Raw genomic sequence first — 14,323 nt, forward strand, 5'->3', positions numbered from 1 at the left:
AAAGCATTGCTTAAAAGAGTGGAGGCACAATTAGATTCCTGCATAGGAGAGTACCAAGCTGGATTTAGGAAGTCAAGATCATGCACAGAGCAGATTCTGAACCTCAAAACTATCTTTACCTATAAAAACCTCAGCACCTCACCCTATGTAGCAATTTTCGTTGACTTCCAGAAGGCTTACGACTCGGTACACAGACAGTCCCTCTGTGAGACTTTGACTGAAATGGGACTGGATAAGAAGACTTTGAATCTTGTGAAGGCTACTCTAACGAACACCATGTCCAAAGTCAAATTCAGAGGGATATTATCAAAAAGCTTCGAGATCAAAACAGGTGTTAGACAGGGAGATGGTTTGTCCCCTATCCTGTTTAACTGTCTGCTAGAGAAGGTCATTCGGGAATGGACGAACACACTAGCTGACAACTCTGGATTTAAAATCGGCTACAAAAAAGACAAGTTAACAGTTACTTGCTTAGCCTTCGCAGATGACCTCACACTCTTAGCTTCAAGTATGGAAGAAGCTACGTTCCAGCTATCCTCCCTAGAATTCATAGCAGCTAAAGCAGGGCTAAAGATCACTGTCAATAAAACAGAATTTCTGACCAACATCAGAGAAGCACCCAACTTCGTTTCTTTGGGGGACAAAATAATACACAAGGCCAACTCATTCAAATATCTTGGAGAGTGGATAACCTCAAATGTTAATGAGGATCTTGCAATGAAGAGTAGATGCACTAAATTTGAAAGAGCTTATCATCTTTGTAAGAACATATACAAGTCTAAATCCCTCTCCTTGAATCTTAAACTTAGACACTACAACACCGTAGTAAGACCATCTGTACTGTATGCCTCAGAATGCCTAAACATGACCCGGAAAGGACAACTCAGAAAACTAGAACTGAAAGAGCGAAAGATCCTCAGAAGGATTATGGGTCCCATTAAAGAAGGAGATGGCTACAGAATCAGGCACAACAAGGAACTGTACAGTAAAATAGAGAGCATTACAACAGCTATGAGGAAGAGAAGACTAATCTTCTATGGTCACGTAGTCAGGATGGACAGCCAGAGACTCACTTCAAGAATCTTCAACACTGGATCTAGAGGGAAAGCAACAAATGCCAAATGGACGAATTTAGTGCGGAAAGACCTACAATACCTAAACATTGATGACAATAACATTTACAACCGAGATAAATTCAGAAAGTTAGTCAAGACATCTGACTCTCTCCAGTCACTAACAACTAAATCACTGCGTCCAGGAGTAGGAGTGAAATGGACTCAAGAAAGAAAAGACATCCATAGCGCTAGAATGAAGGAATACTGGGCTGAGAGGAAGAAAAGAGCTCAACAGAGTTAAGAACCACATGGTCCATTGTAGGCCTAAACGAATAATAATAATAATAATAATAATAATAATAATAATAATAATAATAATCATAATTCGAGCTCGATACTTGCATTATTTACCCATGGGTGAGAGAATATTGTTCTCAAGATATATCAGTTTATCACACCTGCATCAATATCCCCCCTACAAATTGAAACAATTCCTACACTCTATTACACTTGTCGACTTTGCCTTGGATGTATACTGTATCTTCTTTCTTCCTCAATGTCACTGGATGTGCTCTCCTCCTCTTGACCAGATTGTGCCATGTCAGGGGTCGAGGTTACCTCACCGCCAGCCTCTTCCTCGATGATAGTTGATGCACTCTCCTCATGACCTGATTGTGGTATGTCATTAGTAGCCTCTCCTCCAGGCTTACTCTGTGTGGGCAGCGGTTGGGTGACTTGCCGCAACTCCAATATGTGGACCTTGACAAGAGGGTTGGTCTTTAGTAAGTAGACCCCATGGCCCAGCTGCTTCTCCACCTCGACAGGACCAACCCTTTTAGGTGCGAGTCCAGCGTGAAGCCCCCAATCTTATTACTGACTAGGTGGTTACGTCGCGGTACTTGTTGGTTTGGTAGGAAGATCTGGGTCTCTTCGACATCTTGAGCCTTGGCCTGGGTAAGGGATCTCTTCTCAGCCAAAACTTGCTTCTCCTTGATGTTCTGCTGCTGCTGCCACTCTGCTAGGGAAACAGCTGCATCATTTTGACCAGAAGTGGGTGGTAGACGAATCTCCCAATCCTTGGTGCCGTATAGCTGTCGACCAAAAAAGAGCTCCGCTGCAAAATAGCCAGTGACACAGTTGATGCGTCGTCACAGGGCGAAGAGTGACTATGCTATCTGACAGTCCCACAGTCGATGTTCTTTGTCTATTACGTAGACCTGTACCCTCATTTTTAGCTCCTGGTTGCGATGTTCTGTTTGATTGATCCTTGGGTTGTAGAAAGGGGTGGTTCAGTGCTCCACATCCCATTCAGTCATCGTTTGCTGCCACTTCCTTGACGTGAATTGACTCGCGTTGTCTGACAAAATGTGCCGTGGATAACCGTAGCGGTTGAATACCTCATCATGCAGAGATTGTTGATGCGTCCTGTCGTGACTTCTGGTATCGGAAAAGCCTCAATTCATCTTGTGAAGAGATCAGTGATTACTAAGAGTCCTGTTTTACCCCCTGATGTTCTATGGTAAGGACCCATTAAGTCCAGGGCTATGACCTCCCAAAGGCGTTGCGGCCGTCTTCCTCGCTGACTGGAATCTGCCTTCCTGTTGCTTGCCTTGGTGCAGGCACAGATGTAGCACCCCTTCACGTAGTCCAGGATGTCTTTCCACATGTTGACCCAGAAAAATCTCCTCTTGTAGCACACTTTAAATTTCCTGGGGACGAGTCGGCTATTGGTGTTCTGTCTCCTAATCCACTGTGTCATGGTCCTACAGCGCTTGCCTTGTTCCTGCCACCATTTGATTACTCCCAGATCAAGTTCCTCCTTGATGGTCATAACGACAGGTTCCTTAGGCTCACTCAGGTGTTTTCATGGAAAATCCCTCTCAACAATGGTGTTCCTAGCTGCAGGTTCCATTGCTGGGTGCCTAGATAAGCTGTCTGCTTCTATGTTCATCGGTTGTGGAACATGACACACATCAAAATCATATTCTGCGATTAACAGAGCCCATCACATCAATTTAGATTTTGAGCCAGAGACCGAGTTCAACCATTAGAGAGTGGCATTATCAGTGTAGGGCTGGAACTTCCTTCCTTCCAAGTAGTCTCTGTATTTGCCCATGGCCCACACCACAGCTAAGGCTTCCTTCTCGGCAGTGCAGTAGCGTTGTTCGGTGGGAGAGAGCTTCCTGCTGGCATACTCGATGATGTCCCTTCCACCGTCACGTCACCCCACTCCTGGAATAACACTGCTCCTAAGGCGGAGTCGCTGGCGTCCATCTACAGGCACATCTTCCGCTGAGGGTCGAGATGGGCTAGACCAGCAGGGTTGCATATTGCAGCCTTAATGCCCTGGAATGCTGCCTCTTCCTTGCTGGTCCATCGGAACGGGCGGTTGTTATGGATTCGATCGGTGAGTGATATTGCCTTCTCTTCAAATGTGGCATGAAGCTGCTGTACCATCCACAACACAAGCCAAGGAACTGACGTATTTGTCGCTAGGTCTGCGGGTGTTTAGCTTCTTCGATAGCTCGATTCTTCTCTTCCCTTTCTAACCCTTTAGACCTTAGAACATGAACATGACCAAGATATTCTATGCAGGACTGGGTGAAGTGGCACTTCTCCAGTTGGCAAATCAGTCGATGAACCTTCAATCGTTCCAGTACTTTCCTCAGATGTAAAAGCTATTCTTGAAAATTCTTGCTGTGAATTAAAATGTCATTGAGATACACTTGGCAAAAATCTCCAACATATTCTGATAATACATTATCCATCAGTTGCATGAAGGTGGCAGGAGCATTTTTCAATCCAAAAGGCATTACTGTAAACTGGTACAATCCTCTTGGTGTCATGAAGGCGGTCAGTGGTCTAGAACATTCCTCAATCTCCACTTGCCAGTATCCCGAGTTGAGATCCAGCGTTCTGAAAACCCTAGACCCACTTACTTGTTTCAGCAAGTCTTTCAGGTCAGGAATGGGGTAGGCATCACTAATAGTCTTCTCGTTCAACCTGCGAAAGTCCACACATTGTCGATACTCCCCGTTCTTCTTTGGTAGGATGATAGGTGAAGCCCGACAGGATGTAGAGGGTTTGAGGAGACCTTGCCCTTCTTCTATCTCTTGAATCTTCCGGATGACGAAGTTGCGCTTATCCAGGTTGAGTGGATATGAACGTTGCTTGATGGGTGAGGAAATACTGCATTCAATGATGTGCTACCGAATCCGTCTTATTTGATTGGTGATGGCTTCCGGAAAGTCCTTTAAGGTGTGTCTCAGCTCCTCTTCTTCACTTGATTGAAGATGTGTTAACTGGATATCTCCCAGGTATATGTCGACTTCTGTATCCTTCCAAGTCCGGTGATTTCCATTGTGCCAGACGAACGTTAGATGGCTGTCTTTTCCCAAAAAGTCTTTGTGAGCTGCATAGTCTAGGATCACCTTGTATTCCAGCAGAAAGTCATGACCTAATATGATGTCATGTATCAGGTTCTTAATCACTGCAACATCAATTACAATAGGTATGTTCATGCATTTAGCGGTTAGATTAGTCTGTCCTTGAATGGAATAGGTTACCCTGTCTGCTGTTTCCACTACCCTTCCAAGATGGTGAAACTTCATAGGCGGTAATAATCTGGCGACGGTCCCACTGACAAATGAATGGCTTGCTTGGCTGTTGAGCATGGCTGAAAAATTCTCGTTGCCTATCCTTAAGGTTCTACTCACAATCTGACCAATCCCTCTCGTACTTGACCAGGGTTGCTTATCTGTCAGGTCGAGGCTTATTCCTGTTTCTGGTCCGTTCCCCCCTCAATTCAGAATGGGCCGGACCTAGTTTTCCAACGTCAAGGTTGGACACTTGTTCTTCCACACTGGTATAGCACTTCCTAACTGCACTGGTCTCTTCCGTAGCTTTGCTCTTGTGTTCCTCCTCCACCGGCGATGGTTCTATGTAGATCATCAAAGGATCTCGGCTGTTATACTTTCACTAGGGGTCGAATCTTATCATGGAGTAGCTCTGCGATGTCTGGTAAGATCTCGTTTTTGCTTCCTTCCAGGTGCAGACGCTTGAAGAGTTCTTATTTCTGTAGGACGAAGGTGCTAGCTCTCATGCCAGTGGGTTGTGCCTCAGTCAGGAGCTTCCTTTTCAGGGAGCTCTTCACCCCTTCGGAATTAAACCTAGCGAGGAATTCCCTCAAAAAGTCTGTCCAGTATAAATTTAAACCCTTCAAGTTATTTCACCAAGTAGCGGCTTGCCCCTTTAATCGTGGTGTGATAAAATGCATGAAAATGTCTTCTTGTAGATTAGTCCTTCCTAACAGACTGACCGAACCCTCGATGAAGCTAGTCGGGTTCTCTTCCAGTTACCCATGGAATTCCGGAAGGCTCTCTATAATCACCTTCAGTTCTAGGTGTCCTGTATTGCCGGTTAGGTTGAGGGGGTTAGAGGTGTGGTTGTATGTCCTGTTTGAGTTAATATATTTTCTACTGCATGTAGGATGCTTTCCATTACATTCTGCACATCTCCCTTGATGGTCGAAATCCAATTTTCTAACCTTCCTACAGCAACGGAAATATGGCTCCAAAAATTTCCCTCAACAGCAGAAATTCAGCTTTCAAAATTTACCTCGACAGTGTAAATTCTCCCCTTATCCTTTTGCTTAATGCCGGAAACCTGGATTCCACCTCCTCCTTGAGGTTTGAGATATCCCCTTCCAGCTGGCATACCCTACCATTGATCTGTTCAACCTGTCCCAGTTCTGACCTGATGTCCGATATCTGCTGCGTTAATTGATTGGTGATGTTGGTAATTTGTGATGAAATTTTGTCACCTATGGCTGAAATCTTCGATTCTAGGCCCTGTTCTACATTGTAAACCTGTGTGTACACTTGTGCTATCTGTCCAGTTAAAACTGGGTCAGCCTGAGAAATTTTGTTGTTTACTTTCAAAATTTGATCAGAAATCTTTTCTGTTAGGGCAGAATTGACGTCTGAAATTTTGTCTGAAAGTTCGTCATTTACTTTTGAAATTTGATCAGCAAGTTTGTCATTCTGTTCCATTAAGGTGGAATTAACTCGTGAATCAACGTCTAAGATTTTATCATCGAGTGCCTGCTTCAGGGTCTTTAACTTCGAACACATTTTGAATATCTTCCGATGTGTCGTCGGAATCTTCGTCGACTTCAATGAAAAACTTTTCGGGATCTTCTCCTTTCTCAGCGAGATCTTCCCTTAACTGCACCTGCAGTGATTTCTTTATCCTGATCATCGGGAGATTTCTCTTGGTAAGTTTGTCTTTGAGCTGATTCACCGACATATTTTCTAGTATCACTTTCATTTTGATCTATTTCGCACTTACACTCATATTCACTCAAATTCTTGCGTCCTGCTCCACAGTCACCAGTTAACCCTCGAACCGGTAGTTGAAATACCTCTAACCGGTGGGTGTGAACCACAAATTTGCAGTACCTGATGTATGTCACCTTGACAGATGTATTATTCACAGAATATGACCTAAATAGGAACAAGGCACCTGGAATTGATGATATTCCCTCTGAATTACTGACTGCCTTAGGAGAAACCAGCATGGTAAGGTTATTTCATTTAGTGTGCAAGATGTATGAGACAGGAGAAGTCCCATCCGATTTTCGGCAGAATGTTGTTATACCTATTCCCAAGAAAGCCGGTGCTGACAGGTGTGAAAACTACCGCACTATTAGTTTAGTATCTCACGCCTGCAAAATTTTAACACTATTACTTACAGAAGAATGGAAAAACAAGTTGAAGCTGAGTTGGGGGAAGATCAGTTTGGCTTCAGAAGAAATGTAGGAACACGTGAAGCAATCCTGACTTTACGTCTGATCTTAGAGGATCGAATCAAGAAGGACAAGCCCACGTCCATGGCATTCGTAGATCTAGAAAAGGCATTCGATAATGTTGATTGGACCAGGCTATTTATGATTCTGAAGATGATAGGGATCAGATACCGAGAACGAAGAATTATCTACAACCTGTATAAAAATCAGTCTGCTGTGATAAGAATCGAGGGCTTTGAAAAAGAAGCAGCAATCCAGAAAGGAGTGAGGCAAGGCTGCAGTTTGTCCCCTCTCCTTTTCAATGTTTACATAGAACAGGCAGTAAAGGAAATCAAAGAGAAATTTGGAAAGGGAATCACAGTCCAAGGAGAGGAAATCAAAACCTTGAGATTTGCCGATGATATTGTTATTTTATCTGAGACTGCAGAAGATCTCGAGAAGTTGCTGAATGGTATGGATGAAGTCTTAGGTAAGGAGTACAAGATGAAAATAAATAAGTCCAAAACAAAAGTAATGGAGTGCAGTCGAACGAAGGCAGGTGATACAGGAAATATTAGATTAGGAAACGAAGTCTTAAAGGAAGTAGATGAATATTGTTACTTGGGTAGTAAAATAACCAACGATGGCAGAAGTAAGGAGGACATAAAATGCAGACTAGCACAAGCAAGGAAGAGCTTTCTTAAGAAAAGAAATTTGCTCACTTCAAACATTGATATCGGAATTAGAAAGATGTTTTTGAAGACTTTTGTGTGGAGCGTGGCATTGTATGGAAGTGAAACATGGACGATAACTAGCTCAGAAAGAAAGAGAATAGTTTTGAAATGTGGTGTTACAGAAGAATGCTGAAGGTGAGATGGATAGATCGAATCACGAATGAAGAGATACTGAATCGAATTGGTGAGAGGAGATCGATTTGGCTAAATTTGACGAGAAGAAGAGATAGAATGATAGGACACATCTTAAGACACCCAGGACTTGTTCAGTTGGTTTTTGAAGGAAGTGTAGGTGGCAAGAACGGTAGGGGTAGACCAAGGTACGAATATGACAAACAGATTAGAGCAGATGTAGGATGCAATAGTTACGTAGAAATGAAAAGGTTAGCACATGATAGGGTGGCATGGAGAGCTGCATCAAACCAGTCTATGGACTGATGACTCAAACAACAACAATATACCAAAACATTCAGCATGAACTGGACTATTTGAAAAGTGGTTTGCGTTTACCCTCTATGTAATATTATTTTTATTTTCTGCCCCGGTAAATGCCCTCACAAAAAAATCGAGAAATATTTTTTACTTACACATCAAATATAAATGACGAATCTTTTTTCCATAAAAATCTTAAAATATACATTTTATAGAGAAATTAATTCCGATTATAGGCATACAAATTTTTAGTGAATAGTGTTAATACTTCAGGAATTATTCAATAAAAAGTACGGTATTTGATAGAGCTCTAACCGGTGGGCGTTCATAACCTACATGAGGTGGCAAAACACATCCATTCTGCTGGAGTAGGCCTTGAATTTACAGATGCATTTAATTCTATTACAATATCTTCATCATTCAAATCCGAAAATGTAGCCATTGTATGTGCATAACACACAGTAAACAATGAAAGCAAGTCACAACCAAATCAACACGTGTTTCAAAGCTGTGCGAATTGTGATCTTTAATTGTTTCAGAGATATCGCACATAAATGGATACATTTAACAACGAAACATTCCACATTCCAAGGAGAAAACACGTCTGGTGAATGCTGCCATCTAACAGAAATATTCACAACAACTTCTAGCTGTATTTACTGGTAAAGTGGACCTGACGATCTATCGTCAGCGGCGGTTGAGATAGGCGCACACCTGCCGATCTATCGTCAGCTACCGGTTCGAGGGTTAATGTATCCACAAAGATGCACAGAAAATGTTGTCAGTTGGTACACTTATTTATTTGACTTAACTTCACATCAGCATACACATAACCTTAATCACTGCTTTACAAGATATTAGAATCATTGCGTATTGATGGTTTTCACTTTACAAAGGTGAAAAATGAGAGTATCCTCCTAATTCAATACAATAAATATTCCGTCATTAGACAGAGTAAACAAATTCAAACATGTTTCGGCTCGTTTGAGCCATCTTCAGTGAAAAATGAGGGCAGTTTGAAATAATTTACATAATATAAGTTGAAAAATGCTGAAAAACATAATGAAGGAGCAAATGAAAAAACAAACAAAAGAGAGCCCAGATGGAAACAAAATTAGCACAAATATACAATATTTACATCAATATGCGAAGCAAAAAACAACTCACTGCGACAAAATTCAGCGCGAAGGTGTTAATTTAAAATAATAATTGAAACTAAAAACTGTGTTAACCTAAGAAAACAAAGGAATGAAAAAACAAATAATGCAGATGGAAATGAATAGTAGCACATGGTGAGGTTGTGGACCTCATAGTTTACAAAGTATTGTTTAGTAACAATAACAAAACAGGTTGAAATCACTGTCGAAAATCATCCTTGTAGAAACCCATCACATTAAATTGGACAGGAGGGGAGCGGGAGCAAACATTTTTGAGAAACCAAGCCTGATATAACATACAGGCGAAAAGCCTGTGACAAGGAAAAAACACCAATGAAATTAAAAGCTTTAGAAACAGCAGCATTCTCAATATTTTCTCAATCTAGTGGTCCCTTTCTTGATTATTGTTCCATAATGTTGGCTGTTGTCTTGCCTTATTATAAAGGGTCGGAAGGGCCGCGATATAAAATTGAGAAGCTGTGCTAGGTAGAAGACAGATGCATAGTAAATTGTAAGTGATGTAGTGGAAACCGTCAATGTAGTTCTAATCTGTAATGGAAAAATGTAATTTTCCCCTGCTCCTGTGCATGTTTGCTTGAAGTATTCGCATCATTTACTGTGATTTTTTGCCTTCTCCAGAGCTTCACGAAATATTGCACATGCTCCCGATCCAGGAATGTGATTTCGTTTAGCTTCATTGACACCCTTGTCTGTACAAAGCATACATCGTGGATTGTTCTTTTTACAGTCTACTGCCTTGTGGCCAGATTCTCCACACTTAAAACAGAGCTTACTTCTGTCGGGGCCTGTGCAGTTTTTTGCCAGATGATCATATGATAGGCATCGGAAGCAGCGAGGTAACATGGTTCTAGCTCTTACTCTGCAGTATAGCCATCCTATCTTAATTCTTCCTGCTTCCAGTAATTTTTGAGCATCCTCGTCTTTGGTTTCGAAGATGGCAAGTTTCTGTCCCCAGCTGTTTGGTTTCGAGACCGATATTTTAAGTTCTCCATGGGGATTTCCGGAGTCTCGTCTTACAGCTTCCTCCACGTCTGCGGCGGTAGTGACGCCATCCATGTCTCGAATCTCCAGTGTAGTTCGGGGGATTAACGCCTTTACATCGCCATCACGTCCGAGGGCATCTCTCAGAGAATTACTGAATACCTCCCTATTTTCAATCTTAGTTGTTTTGTTGAATTTAATAAGGACAGCTCCAGCTCTTGTTTTACGGATGGATCGAATGCCTGCTCCACTGTCTTCCGGCTTCACCCTGTTCTTGATATCCTTCAAAACATCAGCAAAAGTCTTACCATTTATCGGTTTGATAATTACGGCTTCTGTACGACTCCTAGATTTAGATTGAGGTCGTTTCCCACTTTCGCTAAGCACTGTAGTTTCAGGATCATTACTGGCCTGTTTCGTTGGAATATCTTCGTGCTTCCTATCCTCACTCTTCTTCTTTCTCTTCTTCCTTGACCTTCCTCCTCCGAGTCATTTGTCAATTGGACAATTCCTTATTCTCCATGGTAATTGGTCTCTGCTTTTGTTCTTCTGCAGATTTCTTCCACGACATCCTGCATGCTGCTCCAGCCTCTAATAATAATAATAATAATAACAACAACAACAACAACAACAACAACAATAATAATAATTCAAGATCGATACTTGCATTATTTACCCATGGATGACAGAATATGGCTAGTGACAACACCAACTATGGTCCACCCACTTACTCTTTGACCGCACCAATCATGAACACGGCTTGGGTGCTAGGCTGGCCCCCTCTCTCTTCCACCCGTGGTGGCACGGCATAAAGACTATGGAAAGTAAAAGACGATTAACCCGGACTCTTCCACCTTGTGAGGTTTCTGGATTCAACCAGCATCCGAACTGCTCTGGAATGACTGGCTTAGGAGTGACTTGCCAGAAGGGGAGTTGGTGTAGTTCACTTGATGTAGTGGGTTCAATGTGTGGACTCAGTGAGTTAGCAGAGTGTGCAGTCAGAGTGTTTGTTACAGCCTGGGCTTAGGTGTCAGCCTGTTGGAATAGCTGTCTGTTGGAACTGAGGACCTGTTCTAACGTGGCCTGTCCTGGTGCAGCACGGAAGATGACACTGGGTGCTGGCATGGGGCTGTGTGTGCGTGGACAGTGGATACCATCCTGAACTGCGAGACCGATGTGTCTAGGCTGTGGACTGTGACAGCACTAGCAAAGTAGCTGCATGACTGAATGAAACTGTAGTGTTAGTGATCATAGTCTGTGTGTGATAGTGTAAATAAACAGTGAGAGAGAGAGAGAGAGCATGTACTGTGTAATTGTGTGTCTTGGGTGTAAATTGTGAACTCAGCAATCCTGTGTGTTAATGTGTAGATTTAGTAATTAGCTAATTCATTTTTGGAAGTAGAACGCTACCAGGTTCTGTCTCTATGTATCTACCCCACCAAAATGTTGCAACTGGTGTCAGAAGTAGGATGGAACAGGTGTGATAAACCAGTAAATAATCTAGTACGTTAAAAGTGGTATCAGAAACTTGAGAAGCTGGCAGTTTCATAGTTAGTGATTTCTGGTAAATAGTAAAATGGATAGGGAACTATTACTGGCTCTTCTCTAAGTTTACCGACCGACTCGAAAGTAGCATAACAAGTGAAATTAAATCTAGCTGTGACGAACTCGAATATCAGATTACAGGTGAACATAAAACAGACTTAACTGACCTGAAGTTAATGTAGCTGCACAGACACACAACAGATGCTGTCAGTGCATACAATTAATTTTATTCACATATATTCACATATTAACATACACATAGACTTAATAATAGTATCAAAACACTTCACTTCGAGAATATCAACAAAGCCGCCATTATTAAACAACTGCCAACCCTTCAATATGGAGGTTAAAATGAAACACAGTTAAAAACACATGACTGCGTATTTCAATATGGCGACTGCAAATATTGCATGTCAGCCTGGGATATATTTTTCAATCAATCAATACTGATCAATCAATACTGATCTGCATTTAGGGCAGTCGCCCAGGTGGCAGATTCCCTATCTGTTGCTTTCCTAGCCTTTTCCGAAATGATTTCAAAGAAATTGGAAGTTTATTGAACATCTCCCTTGGTAAGTTATTCCAATCCCTAACTCCCCTTCCTATAAATGAATATTTGCCCCAGTTTGTCCTCTTGAATTCCAACTTTATCTTCATATTGTGATCTTTCCTACTTTTATAAATGCCATTCAAACCTATTCGTCTACTAATGTCATTCCACGCCATCTCTCCGCTGACAGCTCGGAACATACCACTTAGTCGAGCACCTCTTCTTCTTTCTCTCAATTCTTCCCAACTCAAACATTGCAACATTTTTGTAACGCTACACTTGCTACACCATAACTCTACTAAACAACAACTCACTTTTACCGTCAAGACCATCCTCTTAAAAATGTGCCTGGCCAGGCTTCTAAAAGTTACATTACAAAATATCTTCATGAAAATTCTAGAGTGCAGAATACACAGTTTACAAAGGATGGAACATTCTCAATCTCAATCGTTCTAGTGCCTATTACCATTCTTAAAGTTACAGTGTGTTTCACAATTATGGATTACAAATTATATACAGGTAACAATATATTGTAATATTAATTTACATTAACAGAACTGATATAAATGTCTAAGTACATGACATAACCGCACATCCAATACGATCATTCAACTACGTAAATAATAATAATACTAATACTAAATGGATGTGCATCACTTCAATAGCCATACTTAATAATAATAATAATAATAATAATAATAATAATAATAACTGTACCGGGAGGTACACCTCTACGCCACACATTTAAACCTTGCGCCTAAAAGAACTCCTCTACTGGAAAAACCGTGAACTTGAAACTAGTCCTACTTCATCCTTTACTCAGAAGATGTCACTACAGTAATTGGATGTAATTTTCTTATTGTGAAGTTTCATGTACTGTATGAAATTCTACGTGTTTTGTTTACCAGTCATCAAGAAGTTTGGACCTTTTTCAACAGATGTCACTGCTAATAAACTATGATCATGCACCCTGGTGCGAAGTAGAAGAACCCTTTTTGAAGAAGTTTTGTATTCATAAGTTATTTTTTTACTAAATTATGTTCATTCATTCTTGGGTTGGCAATATTGATCTTTTCTTCCGCCAGTTTTGAATTTAGCCAATTATGAATTTCTGTAATTAATTTTCAGCCTATCACAGGCTTCTTCCTCGATTCTGAGTGTCATTTTTGATGTCAACCAATTAAAATGAGAGGGTGTGGCTGGTTTATTCATGAAAGGTCTCAAACTTTCCCCGAGGGTTTATAAACTGCGGTTTTTCATGTCTCTTGGCCATTTGATCAACATCTAACTAAGTGCGTGTGTGAAGCAGGAGGCAAGAGGCACCTCTTTCATTAGGCAGCAGTTCTTCAGCAAGGTAATTGCCTATTAACATCTTTATTTTCTTGCTAGCTGTGCAGTTTAACCCGAGGGGGAGGTCCGAAACTTTAACTACGTAACCTACCTTTCTGAAAATGTAATTTCTGCTGGCTTATGTAAAAACTTCATAATAAACTCTCCGTAATGTTTTAAATTTCTTTCTTATATGAGCCATCTCCATAGTTTGGGAATAGCCCCTGTTTCATCGGCCTAGTGCACCTTAGGTTTCTAGAATGCATTTTTAGGAGTGCAAGTACTCACCTCCATTCAATTTGTGTTTCGGACCATTTAATTAACCTGTTTCTTTCCGCAATGGCCCAATAGGTTGGGTACTAGATACCCCTGTTTCAAATCTGTAAGTTGTGCCTTGATGGCAAGTGATTGTAATTTTCTGATATCGCCTTGCATAGGCTTTCAAAAATTGAGAGTACATCTGCTCTTTTCTAGTGTTGTAAAAGTGCCTCTGGGAGGCTTGATATTGTGTGTTGGGAGCAAGCGCTCCTGGTATTTTGGGGATTTCTGCCCTTTTGTAAATTTATGCCCTTCTGTAAAGTTTGAGCTGGAAGTTCAAAAATTGTAAAATTAGGGGCTTGTAGCCCAAGTGAGTTAAAGTTTTGAAATCTTGGATTTTTCTAAGTCTTGTTTCTAAATTGCTATGTCATTGTTATCTCACTAAGTGAGAATTTGTTAACTTCTAGTTTTTT

General features: G+C 41.3%; 1 protein-coding gene across 1 annotated transcript in view; it reads right to left on the bottom strand.

Moving 5' to 3' along the window:
• Positions 1-14,323, bottom strand: part of unc80 (unc80, NALCN channel complex subunit) — a 1,117,323-nt gene that overhangs the window by 715,198 nt on the left and 387,802 nt on the right. The window lies entirely within an intron of this gene.

Source organism: Anabrus simplex, chromosome 1, assembly GCF_040414725.1.
Source record: "Anabrus simplex isolate iqAnaSimp1 chromosome 1, ASM4041472v1, whole genome shotgun sequence".
NCBI lineage: Eukaryota > Metazoa > Arthropoda > Insecta > Orthoptera > Tettigoniidae > Anabrus > Anabrus simplex.